Genomic DNA, 21,234 nt, shown 5'->3' on the forward strand with positions numbered 1-21,234 from the left:
AGTTAAATACTTTATAACAAACTTTATATTGCCACCTCGACACCCTCAATGACCCCAAATCCGCCACCCTCCGAGACAACCGAGACAACTTCAGACTGAAACAACTCGTCACCACACCAACACACAAGGCGGGACACACTCTCAACCCCATCTTTGCTTGAGGCAACAGCGTTTTACTTCAGCTACACCTCGCAGCCCCTCTGGACCTACCACCATTGCGTCCACTCCTCGTCAACAAACACAAGCCACCCGTACTGGCTCTGCAACCCTGCGCAGGAACTGGAGCAGAGTTCCACCCCCGTGACAACACCGCCTCCGCTGCAACCGACACAAATCTCGCCGCAATGGAATTTCACACTTGGATCGCCAACTGCGCAGATAAACTCATCCGCTGCGCAACCTCAACAAGCAATGCCCCAGGAAAGCCGCCTGGTTCACCACCGATCTCCAACAAGCCACAGGCACCTGTAGATGCCTGGAGAAGAAGTGGAGAAACAGCAAAACACCCCGTAAACTACACCACATACAAGGACGCTATGATGGAACACCATCAACACATCAGAGCCACCAAAAGGACCTTCATCCACAACAGAATCCACACCAACTCCAGCAACACCAAGGAACTTTTCAGTGTCATACAGGAATTCACCAAGCACCACAACGAAGCCACGGACATCACTCCCTCCCAGGACCTTTGCAACAAACTCGGATCCTACTTCCACCTAAAGATACAGAAATTCTACGACAACTTCAACAACCACAACCGAGGAGACCACCTCGACCATGAAAGGCATCCACTCCGGAGACCCCACAGACCCCTGCTCACGCCACATATACCACAGAGCTGTCACCACAATCGCACCTGTGTTACAACACACCATCAACACAACCTTCGAGGCCGGCTCCTTCCCCGACGACTGGAAATGCGCAGAAGTCAGGCCCCTGCTCAAGAAGCCCTCAGCAGACCAGACAGATCCCAAGAACTACCGGCCCATCTCGCTCCTCTCATTTGCAGCAAAAGTCGCCGAGAAGGCAGTCAACGCAGAACTGATGAGGTTCATCGAAGACCATGCCATCCTCGACCCTTCTCAATCAGGATTCTGAAGCAATCACAGCAACAAGGACACCCTAATCGCAGCCACGATGACAACTGCACCCTCGTCGACCAAGGCCACACAGCAGCCCTGATCCTACTCAACCTGTCAGCAGCTTTCGAAACCCTCTCCCACCGCACTCTCGCAGCCAGACTACATGAAGCCGGCATACATGGCACTGCCCTTCACTGGATCAGGTCATTCCTCACTGGCAGGGGCCAAAAGGTACAAGCTTTCCTCTCCGAACTCACAGAAATCAACTACGGAGTACCGCAGGGATCATCACTCAGCCAACCCTCTTCAACATCTACATGGCACCCCTCGCTGCCATCGTCCAACAGCACGGCCTCAGCATAATCTCCTACGCTGACAACACCCAGCTCATCCTCTTCCTCAACAAGGTCCCCACCACCACCAGACTCAACTTCGAGGAAGGAATGCAGGACGTCGCAGCATGGATGAGCAACAGCTGCTTAAAACTCAACTTGGAGAAGACAGAAGTCCTCGTCTTCATAACCACCCCCTCGGAATGGAACAAAGCCTGGTGCCCCACCACCCTCAACAGCACTCCGACCCCTAAGGACCACGCCAAGAACCCCGGCATCGTACTCGACTCCTCCCTCTCCATGAACGCCATCACCTCCAGCTGCTTCAACACCTTCCGCATCCTCAGGAAGACCTTCAAATGGATCCCCCAGAGGCAAGAAAGACAGTCACCCATGCACTCATTAACATCAGGCTGGACTACGGAAACACCCTCTATCCCGGCCTCAACAAGCCTCTACTCCGCAAGCTCCAGATAATACAGCCTCTGCCAGACTCGACCTCGGGGTCCTGCGACAAACGCGTCAGCCAACACCTACGCAAGCTCCACTGGCTCCCTGTTGAGAAAAGAGTCACCTTTAAGATACTCACCTACGCCTACAAATGCCTACACAAAACTGGACCCAATACCTCAACGACAGAATCACCCTCCACTTCCCTGAACGAAACCGCCACTCCACCAACCTCCTCCTTGCCGAAAACCCGTGCATCCGCAGAGCAAGAGCAGGGGGAAGATTCTTTTCCTACATTGTGGCCAAGACCTGGAACGAGCACCCCACCAACATCAGATGTGCACCCTCCCTGAACACCTTCAGGAAGGCTCTGAAGACCTGGCTCTTTGACTGAAAGAGAACTGCTCCCCCCAACCCCCAGAGCCTTCAGACCCTCTGGGGTGAGTAATGCGCTTAAAAAACCCTGTTTGATTGATTGAAACTTTAAAAGGAGGTGCAGACAAGATAAATAGCCAGTAATTAAACTTAATATAAACAATACAAAGTTTTATATAAAAATACATTAAATAGAAACCACACTATTGTTAGGAAATGTGCACAGGCTTTGGCTCCCTTTACTTTAAGTGATGCACAATGGGTAAAGTCTACTGTTTACCCCATGCTGCGGTGTTTGCAAACAAAAGGACAATTGAATGATGAATGATTTATCCAGAGTGTCCCAGGACCAGGGTCTACTCTTTGGAAGGAAGGCTACAGGAACCAGCTATATGGACGCAACGCTGTTTGGTTGACTTGGCCAACATGGTTATGAAAGTGCTTGGCTATAGAGCAGTATATAAAAGAAGTGTTCAGTGTTGCCAACCGGCAAGCAGTAGGAAGGCCTCAAGTTCACTATCAACTCAGCCATGCTACTTCTTTACAGATCACCTACACCTCCCAGAGTCGGCTGACACAAGAATAACGTTTTTATAAGTCTTCGTGCCACAGTGACATTTTAACCTGGGTTAATAATAGTCTATTTATGGTACTCAATTTACTGACCTCTGAAGGGTGGAAGGCTGAGTGAGTGTTGGTGTGATACAAACTCACTACCAGTGTTAACTCACGCAGTCCATTTTGCAATAACCGATTGGACACGGGCCTTCTGATCCTTTTAGTTGCACCATCAGGTGAGAAGCATCAAACACTTTCTCACATTGTTTCCATGTGGTCTCAGATACAAAGTGAAAGCAGGCAGACACATCTTTATTCTTAAGTTTCTACTCGTCCATTTGGGGGCATGGACAATCTGGACCCTTCTGAAAAATTTACTATCATAAGCAATGTGATCTAGTCCCCATATATGGTACACAAGACTAAAGAAATTTATAAGACAGAATTTTAATTCAGCTGTCTGCAATGCTATCAATTACATTCACATATATTTGATTTCTCATTTCATCAAATGCAAAATAATTACCTCCATAGTATATATAATAAACACTTAATCTAGTGCTCCGTGAGTGTCAAAGAAAGGGGTTTGAACAAGTAGGGGAGGGTGTGATTGGAATAGGTAAAGGGACAAAGAAAAGGAATTGTGTCCTGTGAACAATTCTCCATCAATCTAAGAACATTTCCAGTCTTAAAAAGGTCACCAGGTTCCCTGAATAAACATTACACGGAAGTCCTCTATGGCTAATTGTATTTTGGCGTGTATGTTGAAGAAGATACTGTCGACGTTTCGACCCCTGTGGTAAGGGCAGTTTATTCCTCAGTGTAGGGTCTTCATCAGGACTAAAGGGGTTATGAGCACATGTATTGTGGCGTTTGTGATGTCCCACTTCGGTTGGAAAATCGCGCCGTAAAGTTGATTTTATGTTCTTTTGCACAAGCGAGCGTTAGGTGTATGTGGAGTCCCAGACAAGTTGAGGACTAGCGTCATTGTGGTGATTTTGATGTTCTCCTTGGAGGGGGAGATTCAGATCGTGCCAGGTAACAATGTAGTTTAATGAAGGGTGTAGATCAGTCACACCATCTGTGTCCGAGCCAGAATGAATCAAAGGCCGGATACCAACTGCCTTTGATTCATTCTGGCTCGGACACAGATGTTGTGACTGATCTACACCCTTCATTAAACTACATCGTTACCTGGCACGATCTGAATCTCCCCCTCCAAGGAGAACATCAAAATCACCACAACGACGCTAGTCCTCAACTTGTCTGGGACTCCACATACACCTAACGCTCGCTTGTGCAAAAGGCAGTTGGTATCCGGCCTTTGATTCATTCTGGCTCGGACACAGATGGTGTGACTGATCTACACCCTTCATTAAACTACATTGTTACCTGGCACGATCAATTAGCCATAGAGGACTTCCGTGTAATGTTTATTCAGGGAACCTGGTGATCTTTTTAAGACTGGAAATGTTCTTAGATTGATGGAGAATTGTTCACAGGACACAATTCCTTTTCTTTGTCCCTTTACCTATTCCAATCACACCCTACCCTACTTGTTCAAACCCCTTTCGTTGACACTCACGGAGCACTAGATTAAGTGTTTATTATATATACTATGGAGGTAATTACTTTGCATTTGATGAAATGAGAAATCAAATATATGTGAATGTAATTGATAGCATTGCAGACAGCTGAATTAAAATTCTGTCTTATAAATTTCTTTAGTCTTGTGTACCACTCTAAGCATTCATTGTTGAAATTGTGCTTTGAAATGTTTTGCAGCCGACCACTTTTTTGTAATTACACTGTGACCCAGGTCGGTGCGTATCAAGGGTTTACCCCGTTATTACCTACCACTAGTCCCCATATAGACACAAAGTATTCATCAGACATCTGCTTGTTCCAGCATCATGTCCCTGAACCACCCAATCAGCTGTGGTGGCTCCTCCGCTAAGGTGGAGAAGCGTTGTCCCACTACTCACAGGGCACTGTAAAAAAAATTAAATGATACTAACAGAAGTTATTTCAGTTATCATTTTTTTCCCCTGCAATGTTGGACGGGGCTGGGACTCGGGAGGAGGAGTGGTTGCTTCAGACCAAAGTGCACAGGACTGCTTGGCCGGCCCAAGCAATCCTACTCACTTTGTGTGTTCCCATTTCCCATCTGAGCACCGAGCCATGACACTCAGACCAATCACAACGCTGCATTGCAGCATTGTAATTGGCTATGGGGTAGGAGCCTGTGTGCTTTCTGGTTCCGGGGGAGAGAAGACAAGGGGCGACGTAGAAGAGACAACTGAGGAGAAACGCGGAAAGGAGGTAAGTGTTTTTTTTAGCCCGTTGCGTGCTTCTGTCGGCCAACGGCCATCGCGTGCACTAACTTCGTAGTGCTGTGCACGTCCGTTGGCTGACGCGGCCCTGCCCACTCATCAAAGCCGACGCACCGCGGCGGAATTGCCGCTGTGGTAAAAGGATTAATCCCCCATGGCCCTCCACTCCCGTTCCCTGCCAGACGCTACTACCAATCAGCTGCGTCTAGTAAGGATAAATTTGCCCGACCTCACGCCCAAACAGGGGTAGGGTGCCTCTTTACACATTTTCTCTACAGTAACAATTAGAGTTTGAGGACCATAACTTAACTAAACAGTTGGATGTATATTGCAACCTATGCAGAATTCTGAAAGCATGTTGCATTGTAATAGAAACATGTTATTCAGAGGGACAATCCACAACCTTTTCTTTTAAAGTCCTTGCAGGGGAAAACATTTCTCACACACTTTCCTGAACTGGGGCCTTTCATTCACGGTTAAAGCCGGGAGAGTGAAATTTAGCTTCAAGTTCGGTTCCCACCCATATACAGTCCCTAGAAACTCCAGAAAGAGTTATTTCCCTTAGCAATCATCAAACATGCTTTTTGACTTGACCTTTGAGACAGCTTGAGCTCTCTTCCCAGACTAATTTTAATACTGTATAAAATACATACACATAGTGCCTTTCGTCAGTGGTTTTAATCCATTGGCCTATTGAATTGGCATTCATATTTTGCTTCCATCCACCTCAGCATACACCATGAGGCAGTGGCTCAACCCACTACAGCCCTCGGCTTCCCTCTGTTTGAGTGACAGCATTTTGCTTGTATACAAAGAGCACATCAGCCATTAAAATAGTTTCCTTCAATGCCAGGGCTGCTGGGACAATGTGTGCTCAGTTTCTCAATTTTATTTTTTAAATCTTTCGTTCCCAGCATAAATGTTGCTAGTTACAACCATCTTTAAATGGGATTTGTCATTCTTTTTTTGCCATAATTTCAAATGCCAATCCTAAATGACCTTCAGCGCATGCATGTGAAAACATGGACAGCCATCTAATAATAGTTTTTGTTAAACATTGTTAAAAATACTCTTCCAAGATGGCTGCTTCTTGGTGCACATACGTGTGCATGCACGGACAGCGATCTTGGAATGGTTTTGCCAACATGCAGAATGAAACCCCTTCCAAGATGGCAGTCCGTTTGTGCGTGGAATATCTTCGGCATATTTTATTATTCTTTAATTGTTCCAACATGGCTGATGCATTGCTTCTGAAAGTGTTGGTCATCCTGGTATGGTAAAACAAGCATTAGCTTAACAAATAACTTTGAGGCCAGATATTAAAGGCTATACCTAGAGGATTTGCAATGCTTGTTATTCATGTTGTTTCCCCTTGGTTTGAACATAGGAGAAAAATTGTATTCTTTGGTAAATCCAGGATTTCTAACATGAATCGTTCAGTGTAGCATTCCTCAACAACTGACAAATCATGCCAATGCCATGTTCCTTCCCTTTTCCTTAACAATGGGCACCTCAAAAGAAGAATGTCAACGCCCACAAACATGACATTGGTAATGGTGTGTCCTGGTAAAACCAATGTAATGATTTTAGGAGGCCAGGGCAAAGACCTATTTCGGGCTCGTATTTTAAAACATGTACGATCACATATTATAAACATCTTCGTAACTTCCGGTCTGGCTTGCTGATGGGCAATGGCCAATATTATTGGGCGAACGCAATGCATCTGTCACTCCCTACCACTGTTTATCTGTGTCTTAAGGTGGTTCTCCGCAGCGGTTTTCCCTTAAGCAGCCTTGTATCAAATAATACAATCTGGAACCGAGCACGTCCAGTCCCTTCGCTCAGTTTCACGCCTTAGGGAGAGAGAGGATTCAATTTAAAGTGCTTTATGATCGCAAAGAGCTGCTGACGAATAACCTGAGCTTAAGATGCGAAACCTGGCAAATAAAAACAAGAGTATGCAAAGGACATACATACTTGTTGACTGCACAGTGTCGAACCACGAGGCAGTCAGCGGGTGACACCTCATCTAGTCACCTGTGAGTTTACATAAAACAGGGGGGCCTACCTTCATACAGCACAGCCACATTGGGAAAAACAAGTACTCTCCCAAGTGTGTAAAATATTTGAGTTTACATTTCTAAGACTATCACTTAGAAACAGCTCTTTTTAATAGCGGAGAGTTATCATTCATGTTGGTCCATGATACAGAGTTCTTAGTCCAGCTGTATTCAGACTGGTAAGAGACAGGTACGGGTCACTTGTTTCAGGCTTCAGAACTTACTTTGGCCAAATCTTGGAGATTATGATCTGAGCTTATTTCTGTGCCATGTTGTATGAGTGAGTCAAGGAACACACAGCAAAACAATGCTGACGCCATTTTGTTCTCACTTGGGACCATTTTTCAGACCTTTTTCTGCCAGTAGTGGAAGTCAGTTTGAAGCAAACACTGGGCAATAATGAAAAGTCTTTGCTATAGAACAGATGGCATTACCATGAGTGGCCATTTGCACGGTGCCCGTGTTCACCTCAGTGTGCGGATAACTGGAGTTAGTGCTGAATCTGAACCAGTGGTTGCCGGCGGGGGACACCGACACTTGTTTTTGGGGAGCAGCACTCCTTTTTCGTGCATCAGATATTTACTGAGAGCACGAGAGGGAAAAACAAGGAAAGCAGGAAGAGGGCAGAAGGGAAAGATGGCAAAACCGTCATAAAGGGAGTAAGCACAAAGCTGCATGAGTAAGAAAAAGGGATACCAAAGAGGATGATGGAGGGAGCGTTAGAGCAAATAAAACACTCATCCCCAGTCAACTGATCTGGGTTTAATCCATCACCATTCTTTAGCTCACTCCATCACCCCAGTTCAGACATGGCCATATGCAAATCAGTCTGACCCTGTGTCTCATGGGAACAGTCCCATTTGGTATCGTTTTGTTCGCCCTAAGTTGGCAGGGGATGCCCAGAAGAGGGTCCCTTGCTCACTTTGCCACTGGATTCAAGCTAGCCTGGTTGATGACGGCTGATTAGCCAGAAATCCAGAAAGCTGGTGAGTGTTTGATTTGCTCAAACGCTCCGTTCATCATCCCCTTTGGTATTGTTTTGAGTAACAAAAAGGGGCATGGAGTGTCTAGTAATACATAAAAGATGAATAAGGTGGATTTAGGACTACACTGCTTTGGTATTGGGTGTGCTGAGCATTTGAGCAGAGCTTTGGGCCTTGGCACTCATTCTTTTACAAATTAAGCACTGACTGACGTTATTGTTACTCATGTCAATTGTATTGCCCTTGGAAATAAAATAAGTGATTAAACTCAAAAGGGTTCAAACCTAGGTACGCAGCAGGTGCATTAATCCACTGAGGCACTCTGATAAACAGTGTCATCTCGCAACATTTCCCATTGAAGAGCTGAAGGTGGTAAGAGACATGATTTAATACATGCTGAGGAGCAGCAGGCCAAGCACTGGCCCTCCCTGTAGCCATTCCATCTCTGGACATGGTACGTGCTATGCAGCCATTATCTGACTGAGCGATATCCAGGGATTAGATATTGGCAGAGTAAAAGACAACCATTACAGCAGAAGGATGAGAAATATTTACAGCTTCATTACTGCCACTGTGACAAAGGAGGCCACAAGAGTCACTGTGCCAGAGATGCCTGGCAGGGCGAAGCGTAGCAGCACGGTTTCATCTCTCCATCACGTTCTTTTTAGCTAGTCCCGACAACATGGCAATACTGGCAGACAAGTGGTTCTCCATCAGAATAATGTAGTGTGCTGCTGTGACTGCTTGCATACATCCTGGGTGCCTCGTCTGCTCGTTCGTAGACTCTCAGAAGTTGGTGCCTCATCCAATGCTGCTTTTCATGTCACACGTAGAGCGATAGCTGGCCCAATACAAGGCTGCACATGACTCATGGACACACTCGGATACCAGGAACGACATCAGACGGCTGTGGATACTGGCAAAGGGCTACCGAGGTGGCAAACAGAGATGGTGGAATGCTAAGATGTGGCCACTTTGCAGTTAGCCGGGTGCATGGCCAAATGGAAATGTATGATTGACCCAAAAGGGCATGAATTTAAAGGATGGACAGACCCAACCGAGTAGCAGGGAGGCTCCTGAGTGCACCAGAGATTTTAAGAGCAGATCAGACATAACCGTGCAGGAAGCAGAGGGTGCACATAGGCACTACGGAACCCATGCCCTGGAGATCCGGCGCCGCCTCTTTAAGCAGGATGAAGTGGTGCAGTCACAGAGAAGATGACCAGGGTTTCACCATGATGACAATTCAAACGGGCCCACCCACATTTCAAATAGAAAACAATAAGCCCACCTGATAAACAGTAGGCCAATCTGCAATCAGGTCACAAAATGAAAAATTTGCTGATGCAAAACTTTAAAGAAGGCTTAAAATACACCTGCGCTATTGACCGTCTGCATTTCAACTCTAGTTGACACTATGTGACGTCAGGGGCATTCTTGGCACTACTTCACTTTAACAGTTTAAACTGTTTAGCTTAACATGTTTCACAGAAGCTGCCACAGTTAAACAAACTAATTAAACAACAAGGGGTGGTGATGGACAGAGTTTCTGAATTAAGCAGAATACTCTCACCCATTCAAGAGATCAGGGCTAGATCCAACACCGTTTTTTTAGCTCTGTTCATCACCACCCCCTTTTGTGAACAGTTAAACAAACAGCACTCCAAACATCTGACTGAAATGAGGTATTGGAAGCATGCGAGTGTGCGGGCATGACCTCTGCCCGCGTGAAGGCTGCCACGTGCTCTGTCAAGTACACGAAAACATGGAAGCCATCACCCTCGGCAGTATCCTTGCTTGCGTTGCTGGTGCTTACAGTAAAACGTGTTTCACGTGCTCAAGAGCTGGAGGTCTGCCCTCGTGTTGCTGCCTGAGGCCTCACCGCTTCTTGAATCCATGCAATTGCGTCCCCTCTTTCTGGAAGGCTAAAACTTTCAAGGGGTGACCTTGGGTCAACCGGAAGAAGCCGTGCTTGCCCCTGTATCCATATGCTACTTACAAATAAAATATGCTAAAAATGATCTTTTTGATGCTTCACTGGCACTGACTGCTGTTCAGTGATAACCTCTCGAAGCAAGTACCAGAGCAGCTTATATATGGTTTATGTAGAGTTTACAGCTTGGATGGTATTCTTTTGTGTATGAAAGTGTCAAAGACGATCAACATCTCCACAGACCCAACCAATCAGAATTGTGTTACTCGAGTATCCTCTTGTGAAGCCATGATGGCAGGCTTTGGCCGTGCTCTCAACCACCCCGATGACCATCACCCTGTTCACCACAGGACAGCAGGAGAACCCTACATCCAGCACAATCCCACGTTAACTATGTAAGTAAATATGGTACCAAATGATTGGCAGAAGTATTACATAAGTAATAGTAATATTATTACTGTACTCCATATGAGAAGTGATTCCATCATTTTCTGCTCAAGAAAATCCTGCCCCTATCTCCAGTCACTATCTTCCCCTAGCCCTGGATGTTTTTAGCTGTGCACTGATTGATTTCTGCTCTTTTACCATATGGGCTCTTGACCTCTGCCCACTTACCACGCCACCCTTCAAAGGAAATTCGAGCTAAATTGATTACTTCTGTAGTTATGTTTTCCCTTAGACAACATCTTCCATGTTTCTCCCAGCGTTTCAAGCTCAGGCCTGCCCTTAACTAGGTCAATGTATCTCTTAGTTGTTCTGAATTTAATTTTGTATCTCCTTTTTTTTATTAGGTCGAGACGACCTATTGCAGTTGAGTCGGCTCTCAACGGAGTCAGGCCTGGGTACGAGCGCCGATTGCACCTCGTGAACGCGCCCCCCCCCCCCCCCCCCCCCCCCCAGCCGTGCACATCTCTTGCTCCACATTCGGCAGCCACTCACAATCACGCGCGCACCCACAGCCACACTCACGGAAGCACACACACACACACAAACAAACACACACACACACACACACACACAACCCCCTCCCCTCCCCTCCCCCGTACTTACCTGACGATAGTTAGATCTTACCTATTCAGGACTGCAATTGAAGTCCAGAGGGCAATCCCTGAGTGTAGCTTCTCGTTTTCTGTAGCCGCATGCATCCAGAGTAGACTCCCTCTAGTCTCCTAGGGAACTCCGGGGTGAAATCTGGAGCTGCTTACTAGTTTCGGTCGAGCTAGCGCTGGCGATTCCTGTTGGGATGGGGTGTAAAAAAAGGCGTCAGGAGCTGGCCGCGCGCCGACAAGCGCTGTGAGCGTGTACGGCGCCGGCGTCAGCTTCCCTTGCGTTAGCACAGGATCTGTGCACGAGCCAGCCTACAAGCACAGTGAACGCATGCGGCGGCGTGCGCTTGTTTTACTATCTGCGTGCCTTGCCCGCTTTCATTTTCCTTTTTGTTTAACAATGGCGGCCACCACATCATTCATGGGACGCTGCCCTTGAGGTAAGTGACTATTTCTTCTATTTATTTGTTGTGTTGAGTGTATTTTCACCAGGTCTCTTCCTTGGCCACTTCTCTCGTAGTCGCAGGGTGCCAGGCGGGAGAGTGTTATCTAGGGTCTCTCTCTCTCCCTCGCTTACTCTCACGCTGTCTCTTGGTACAGAGCGGTGAATGTTTCCCCAGGTCTCCCTCTCTCGTCCATGTCTCTTAGTCCTCAGCGGGAGAGTGTTTCTAGAGGTCTTGTTCTCTTGATGTCGGCCACTCCGTTTCTTCCCTGGCCGCTCTGCTCCCCGTTTCTCCAAGTAGTGGGACTGTGCAGCGACTTGAAGACCGTGGGAGCACAAACAGAAGAAGCCGCAATTCTGGAAGCACTGGCCGCTGCAGCTTCCTGAGGCTCTGGAGTCCGGAGCACACAACGCAGTAGCTAGTTCCTTAGAGCCTATGATGCCTAGAGGGCACAGGTAACCTTTAATGTCTGGTGAACACAGGCCTTTTTAGCACCTTGAAGCTTTCGCTAAGCAGGGAGCACAGGCCACTGTGTTCCTTGAAGCTGCTTTAAGCAAGGAGCACACACCTTGGACAGCTCATTGAAACCCTTGCTGACCATAAAATATACACCGCTGCAGCACAGGCCCCTTAACCCTTGCGCCAGCCCGGGAGCACAAGCCGCTGCAGGCTCCTAGAAGCTCTTGCTTCCTGGAGAGCGCAAACCACGCAGCTTCTTAAAACCCATGCTGCAGAAAGAGCATAGGCTGCTGTGGCTCTTTGAAGATCGTGCTGCCTAGAGAGCCCAGGCTGTGCAGCTCGCTCATGCAGACTTCAGGTCGCAGGCTACACAGCTTCTTGAAGGCCGCGCACCTGCGTGAAGTCACGCAGAGAACATAGGCATCTGCAACTAATTGAAACCATTGCTGCCAACAAATCACCCTCCGTGGCCAGGCAGCACAGGCCAGTGAAGCCCTTGCTGCCAGGAGAGCACCAAACATTTGCAATGCATTAGGGCTCGCATTTGCAAGAGTTTGAGCTATTGGCATTGTAAATGACAATGCCTTTTATTGATGTGTTTTGAAAACCTGCGAGTAGTGCGTAAATACGCACTTAAACACATAAATAAAAGGTATTGTCATTTACAGTGCCAACAGCTTAAACTCTCACAAATGCGAGACCTGTTGCATATGCTTGATGTTACTTTGGCATAATGCAGTCGCCTAAAGCATGCATGTCCTAGAACACTACTCTTTTCTGGGGATCCTGATCTTGAATAAAGAAGTACTTAATAACATGTTTCAATATGGTTTACTTTGCAACACAGGGGCTCCAATAAGAGGTTCGTTTTTGCAACTTTCAACCAAAAGCATAAGAGTTATTCAGTATCTATTGTTTTGTGTGGGTTGCGAGTGGGTGTGTACATGTTCTTGTCCCACAGTAGAAGACAAATGAAGTGTCCACGTCGTTGCCGGTCTGTACATTCTTCATCTCAGTGTCCATGTAATCAGTTTCAAGACCATCCCTATCCCTGTAAGCATGATACTTTGTCTAAGTACTTACTGCCCTGGTGTTTGTGGATTCCATGTCTTAGTGCAACATCACATCTACTAGCATTCCTGTCCCCATCTCTGCCCCCCTGTGTAAAATGACCAAGATGTTTTGTCTTTGGAACACCACGTCATTGATCTAAGTAAATCCATGTTGGCACTCCTTTGCTCCATTACCTGCTTCTCCATCTCAAAGGCAGTTACCCACAATCCTAAATAAAGTACATGCCCTCCCCGTCACAGTGTACAAGTGCACTATCCAAACTCTTCCCAATCGTAGTGTAAGAGTGACTGATATTGATAAGGTATATTTATGAAGTAGAATGGGAGGCTGCCTGTGTCAGGAGACTGATTAAAGGGCACTGTTTATTTTAAGGGGAGTACGGATACCTGAATGCATGTAGACAACCCAAAGAGGTGTTTGCCAGGTTTGCACCAGGAGGATGCTGCCACTTAGATACTCGTGTAGTGCGTCCAGGTACCGGCTGGAGATGAGCCAGCAATCTAGACCGCAAGTGCTACAGGAAGTAACTTACCTGACAAATGAGGCGATATCGGCACCACTGAGGAAAATGCAGACATTTGAAGAACAATCCCTTCATTCCAATGAACCTGCATCAGAACCTTAGGGAACAAGGCGGGAAGGACTAGGTCCGTGGGACCACAGTGTCCTGATGGAATACAGTGAATGGTTCTGAAATGCAAAGGCCTTGCAGTTTGCTTATGCATCCATTTGACATACCAGAAACTTAAGAAAGGAGGCTTCTCGGAGAGCAGCTTCTGAAGAGGAGAGTGTAAGACTACTCTTGGCTAGAGGCAAGTTTACAAAGTCAAACATGAGAAAACTAAGCAAGGTAAAGATGTATTTTACAAACATGGAAGGACCATCCATGGCATGTTCATATGGCACAAACCTTTGAAGAAGCTATTTTTCAGGCAGTTTCCAATACCGTCACTAGGTAGCAGGATACACGAAGAATGACAAAGCCAGGGCAAGGAACCAACGAGAATGTTAATGAACAGTGCAATATCAGAACTACAGGCATAGCCGTGATCTTCCTGCCTCTAGTTTTGCAGTACTCCAGGACAAGTAACTGAGTTTTTTCGCAGATAACAATTAGTGCTACTAATAGTCTACATTTTTTAGCAGTATTGATTTTAAGTCTGTTCTTCTGATACACTAGCATAATCCTGGTTATGTGAATGCCTAGTGTTCAATGAATCAATCCTTGAACTGTAAAAATGCATTCCCTCACAAAGTGAACAAGTAAATGTCAGAATAGCGGAGGAGTTGGCCCGCCCCTCCCTCCCGCATGCACTGGCGCAGCACCAGTTCCCAGGATGGGGGGCGCAGATGCGGAGCAGCGGAGTTATGTTCTGCTTGACTTGGTGGAGGGTTTACGTCAGGGACTTATTACAGAGAGACGATCCAGGGCCAGATTTGGCCAAGCTCTTAAGTCCCAGTGATCTACAGCTGCTCTTCAGAGACCAAGAGCCTTAGGTCCTTATTTAATACAGGTTTGCAGTTAGCAAAAACCAATAGAAAGTGTAATACATTGTCTAAATTGCAGAAAGTTTTATTTATAAGGGTTGGGTTTTGTAAAACAAATGCACTTGAGCTGCTTGCTAAACATATTTTTAAACTAATATACGGCAAGATTGTTTTGACAGAATAGTTTAAAATCCTTACAAATGTAGGCTTCGTAGCTTAAAGCATCGTGCGCTCTCTCCTCCTTACTGGCAAGAGCAGTGACTCTAAAACCGTTTTTCCTTGCCCAGAGCCCCGCTCTCTCTACAGCACACAAATGGCCCTTCAAGACAATGTGCACAAACTAAACTGATTGAACATGCCCCATGTTAAGCTCCTGGTAACACGCCTCCTACCCAATGCTTCAAGTTCCAGAGACCACAGCAATTTGATGTTTAAATGAGTTGAAATCTTCCGCCCTTTTATTTCCTTAGTAGTTATTTACTTTTAAAGGCAATGAGTGTGTGGCACAGATGTTAGGAGGTTCGCTTCTTTCATAAAATAAATCTAATGATGTACAGCAGGTACCCTGAAATGCCAGCACGGAGCCCGAAAACACCTGTTAATAAATACCTTAGACTGGTAAAAAACCCTGACCTAAGCCACACACCTGTAAAGGGCTTCATATTAAATGCTGAGGGTGCATTTTAACATTAACCAAGCTAATACAGGATCAACTTTGTCTTAGCTGATTCCTTAAAGACTGGCTCCAAGACAGCTTAGAAAGGCACATAGCAAGCACAGAAATCAGAGCAACCTATTTGCATACACTTGAAGTAGGGACCACTGAACCAAAGCCTAGCAGATGAAAATCAACAAGTTGGCCTGTGAAGCTTACAGATTGTGAGGAAATCTAAAGGAACTACGACCCTCTGGGAACGCACAAACCCTTCTAGAGGTTCCGCCCTAAAAGGCCCAATGGTAACTCTTTTTCGATTTTATGCGGAGCTGCATTCCTTTGTGCCAAGGACTCTTGGTTTATTACAAAAGATGCCCCACCTTGTCCTGCCAAACACTCCACTCCCACTGTAGGTGTTCTAACACCATAGCAGAAGCCACAGTAAAGTTGTTGAGCAGCCTTTCAATTGGGATAAGAGTTAACCCATGGGATCTTAAAGCAAAACTGGGGGGGAGCCTTGCTAAGCAAACCAGTCTGACTCAATTTTGAGCTCTCATTTCTTCAGATTTCTTAAAGCACTTATTTGGGGTGCGCAGGGAGTTATGTTTGAATTTGCAGATCCCAGGTAGGTGTGTGCATCAATGTTCCCTCTAATTTTTTTCCTCTGTGTGCGGCAGTGGAGGGTCTCTGTGCGCTGCAACCATGGCTATGTGCGCCAGGAACCAAACCGCGCGTGTCTGCGGCGCCAAATGGCACTCCAAAATTTGTCTTTAAAAAGCTAAAAGATAGTGCATTTTCACACATACAGCGCCACAATAAGGGTCTTAAGGGCAGTTTGCAATATTGGATAAGCACGCCATGACATGAACTGGTTACACTAGCAAGTACACTTCAAGTTTAGAAAAGCACAAGACTTCAATGGTGGTACCATCATTAGATTTTAATAAATATTCCTAACTGGAGCACAGTTCATTGGGTGGGGAAATGCTGCGAGCCTATACAATATCATATACACAAGAAGGTAGAGGACTGTTCAGACACGTATCCATTTAGCTATTTTAAAAACCAAAACTTTGTCCTTTACCAGCAAAGATTGCTTGACACTCTAAACTGATTCAGTTAACAGAGAAAGGAATGTTGCATTTCATTCATTTCACGCAGAGCCCTCCCTGCCCCTGTCTACTGTCCTTAAAGTCGAATTCCTTCAATAATCTCCCTGCCCACGTCCAGACAAGTCCTGCCCTGGAGACCCTGTGTCTATTCAGTGCGCTTTATGCCCCAGTGTTTCATTCGTGCCCCCCGCATCCCCCCAGGCCTCTCTTCCTCCCATGTGCATTCGCTGCCCTCCCTGTACCATGATGCATGAGGGTGCTCCTGTCCCACCCCCCAGCTGCTCGCCCTGCCTCATCTACATACAGTACCCTCCCTGCCTCCAAGTGCACTACCCTGTCCACTCACCAATGTCCGTTTGATGCCATCCCTGCCCCAGGTCCATTCACTAATCACTATATACTTATAAAACGCAATTCATGGAAATCTTAAATGTGCTTAAACAACTTACTAAAATAATGACTTTAATAAAAGTGTAAGGACGTGCATGTTTGAAAAGCTGACCTCAGCTCAGCCTTGTCCTTTAGCAGCAAAGATTGCTTGACACTCTAAACTGATTCAGTTAACAGAGAAAGGAATGTTGCATTTCATTCATTTCACGCAGAGAACTGAATAACATCGAAAGATACTAAAGAAGAAAGGCGCAATGCCAAGGCGTATGCAATAGGGGGGAGTTGTAGACCAAATTGCTTATACAAGGTGTCTGTTCTCAGAATGTTGTTTTTATATAATATAGCAGAAGCATACAATATTGAACAAGTTTACACATTACGAATCTAACAGACAAACCATTTACTGGAGTGATGCTTAACTGCATTTATTAGGTCCTTACTCCTGGAGGCTAGCTCCGCAAAATGATAATTCAGTTCAGTTTATGACCTTACCCCCAACCATGGTGTTAGTAACATGTCCAATAGAAAGCGATTCCATTGTCCAAGTAAAAGCTGGTTGGAAACAGCCAGAGGACATAATCTTAGTATTGGACATATGTATCTTGAAGGTATCCTTATTATTAAGCTAATTGTAATCTTACAGCCGCGGAAGTTGTGGTCTGTGACATTGATACAATGATCAACTCATCAGCGTATGCTACATTATTGATCCGATCCTTGAATGGCCCTTTTTAAAAAGGACCCTTCTCATTAGTCCAAGAATGCTGTCAAATCCACAATGTATAGAGCGAATAACAGCCGTGCCAAATTGCACCCCTGGTTCAGATCCTTGGTGGTAAGAATATTAAGGAAAAGACCCTTGCCTGTACCCAAGTGTCTGAATATAATTTTACCACAAAGGCAATTGGGTTTCGTCATTTCCACAAGATTATAAATTCTAAACAATTATTGGGGTTTCCCCTAGCTGGGCGCAGCTAACAGATTTAAGACCATGATGCTATCCAGAGCAGAGCAATTGTTCCCCAAACCCATGTGGGAGAATTATAACACCGTGTTATTGAGCACAAGCTTGGTTAAATAGGGGTGCTCTCGGTGTCCCGCAATGCTATTAGACAGGAGTTGTTTTGCAGTGACCACGGCTCACCGTTTATAAAATGCCTGCAGAATGGAGTCCGTGATTTCATTACCCTTCTAAGGCGCTCATGTACCGCATAAGCAAACAAGTTAGATACGTTCCCTGCGGGACAGGGCCACGTTGGGGTTGACATTTATGTTCACATAGTAAACTTTGAGACTACATAACGCAAAGGTTGTGACAGAAATAACGAGAACGCATTCGGCGTAAGTGCCTATCTTCTGACGGCCGTTTCACTGGGCGCCGAATAATGGTTTTGCTCTGTAACTAATGAAGGCCTAAGGGGCCGCGTTTCCAGCTTGTTAGCGAGATAACTGTTTTTTGCAGTGCGCTTTTAAAAACTGCATGAGGATACACGGACAAGCGACAGGACATTCACACGTGTCATGGAGAGGCGCCGAGGCGCTTTCTCTTACAGAAGTGTTCTACTCCGAAAAGTAGCTGGCTGTAGTGTCTGAGGGCCTACGACCAGACGCACGACCAGGTGTCTAAATGCCACAGTGAGCATACATGGAAACAAGAGAATGCCCGATAGGCGTGTGTCCAGCTGAGAAATGACTGCAAAGCTTCGGCAAAAAGTTTCACTTCTGTTTTTTTACTTCTGCCCTCTCCTATACCGAAATACAAATGCTGCCAGAGAGGCTCCTCACCCGATAACAGCATTCCCGCCTCCCGCCTCCCGCCGTGGAGAATACATTCGCCTCCGGCTTCCCGCCTCCCGCCGTGGTGGATACATTCGCCTCCCGCTTCCCGCCTCCCGCCGTGGTGAATACATTCGCCTCCCGCCTCCCGCCATGGTAAATACATTCCCCTCCCGCCTCCCGCCGTAGTAAATACATTCGCCTCCCGCCTCCCGCCTCGGTAAATACATTCTCCTTACCTGCAACTTCTCACGCCCGCACCGCCACCAACCGCCGCCACCACCACTCGAAATGTGCTGCATGACATGGTCGCGCCGCTCGCTTTTTAAAAGCGGCGGGCGGCGCGAATCTCTTGCGACGGCCTGTGTGCGCGCTCCACGATAGGTGGTGCGCGCTGACGTCATTGAAGGTGCGCGCGCGCGCGCGCGGCCTAGAGGGAACAGTGGTGTGCATGCTTACTTATTATAGGATCAAACGCACCTTTTTTCCTCTGCCACATCATGGAATCTTTTGGCTTCACGACTCTCAGTTTTTTAATAATTAACACAAAAATGTCTACAAAAACCACTCTTAGTCTTCTCGTTCATCTCCTCTCTTGGCACCACCCCCCCACTCCCCTCCATTCCCTAAGCCAACTACTCGGCTTGAAGGGTCTGGGATCCATTGCTTTTCTGCAGTCAGCAACTTGATCAATCTTCTGCCAGAACCTTATCTCGCCTCAGTAGTCTAAATTTCCCCTGAAGGTAAATCCCGCTAACTTTGGCAGCCAAGGAAGTGCCTAGGCAATACCGGCGAGTAGCTCTCCATTACCAGCCAAGGACTCTCCATCGCTTCCTTCAGTCTAGGATCGGGGGCCAGCTGCGCCCAGGCTCTCTGACTGCAGTACTTCAATCACTTCTGGTAACCACAAAGGTATCCTTTGTATAGTGGGAGAAAGGTGCCTTGAATGGCACCACAGCTCTGCGAGGACGCTCTTCCCCAAACTGGGGCACCGTGTGTGGGTTGAGGGCAGATATCGGGGTCTGGGTCAGGCATAATGATGCTAGCAGCTCCTTGTTAGAGTCTAACCTCCCCATAACCAGTGTCGTATCCACATCCCTTCCCCCGCATCTTTCCTTTTCATGTAAGTGCCGTGCCCACCCCAGCGACTCAAGACTACCCCCATGTTAGACTGTACCCAATTGCTAGTAATGGACTCCCACTGGCGCTTAATAGGACGAAAAACTGACCTACTGATGACCCCAGTTACTCGTTGGTGCGAAAGTGACCCTAAGACACACCAAATTGCTGGCACTGGCAAGACCTGCAACCGTAGGCCTGCCCAACCCAGCAAAATGGTCTCGGCTGATCACAGCAGCACTTTGCACACTGTTTTTAGTCACGTCACTACTGTATTTTCGTCAAATTCGAAATTACATAAATGGAAACACAAGCACCCCACCCCCTTCATACTGAACTGAAATAACCTGCTCATCAAGTACCCAACATTTATTTTCTACTTGTTTTGTGTTGTGGTCAAAGGGTTTAGTCACGTTATAATGGGCTAGATTCTTCTGGTTTCCTCCCAGCACCAAGACGTGATTTTCTCACATTTTAACAGAGATATCTCATTTGTGGTTGAGGCTTTTGGTGATATTTGGCTACCCCAGTTGTCGTTTAGATGGTTGTGAATCTGTGTCCCAGCGGTCTAATGCACACCTTCAATAGTGGTGGTGTAAAGGAGGATTCGAGCGCCTGGATACCCTCTCGGGTGACAAGCAGCGCTCTATAAATGTTTCTTGAGTGATTGACCTCCACGTGTCCCCTTATTAGAGAGTGATCCCAGAGATCTAACTATACACCTGTGTGCTTCGGTCAGAGTAGAAGAACTAGATATCTTTTTAAAGGCAATTTCAAATACCCGTGCCCATTCTCTATCTTAAGATGAACAGTGGTCCGCTGCATCGTATGTTTAGACGTCAGTGGCAGTGTCTGCAGCAAAGCCTGTGCTTGCTTCACATGATGGTGCAGACTACTTCTGTGCTGCATAGTTCACTCGGCAGCCTGTTGCTACGTTATCACGTGCTTAATGCCAACATCTGCACTGTCAATTTGGTCCACCCAAATGGGTTAATTTCTGTACTGGGTGTTCATTCCTTCTCATTTTGTGTAGTGATCTTAACGCTTCATTGTTTGTGGGGGTGTTTTTCATTTTTAGCTTTGGCATTAAACAAGACATTTTGGCAATTTATCCATTGGTCTATTAATGTGTGGTTGACGTTTTTTTCCACCCACCACATCATACAGCGTAGGGCACAGTCCGCTCACGTCAGCCATTGGCTTTTTAGTTTTTGACCTAGCGTACACTGCGCAGCAGTGTTGGCGCAGGCTGAGATTTTGTTATCTCAATACTGTGTACTTTAACCCGCCCCTTCTTCCATTGGATAGCTCCATAAATGGAGGCTAGCCATTGGAAGAGATGGGTGTCAATTACTCTTTCCCCCGGCTGGATGCGATTCGTGGACGTTTCTGTGTCCTTTTTTAAGTCCCGCTCCTTTTTTCGTCATGGCATTCTGTGGGCGTTTGTATACTTCTTTATCCAGCTGTGGCCAGGCCCTGCATGGCCGCTATCCCCCCCCCCCCCCCCTCGCCTCCCGATTGGCGACACCGCCCGGGCGAGTGGCACAGCCCGCACCGGCC

The 21,234-nt window shown here is 46.6% G+C and overlaps 1 protein-coding gene across 10 annotated transcripts in view; it reads right to left on the reverse strand.

Annotated features, from left to right (window-relative positions):
* The window catches only part of FRMD4A (FERM domain containing 4A), an 814,406-nt gene that overhangs the window by 125,261 nt on the left and 667,911 nt on the right, over positions 1-21,234 (reverse strand). The window lies entirely within an intron of this gene.

The sequence above is a fragment of the Lissotriton vulgaris genome, chromosome 1_1, assembly GCF_964263255.1.
Source record: "Lissotriton vulgaris chromosome 1_1, aLisVul1.2, whole genome shotgun sequence".
NCBI lineage: Eukaryota > Metazoa > Chordata > Amphibia > Caudata > Salamandridae > Lissotriton > Lissotriton vulgaris.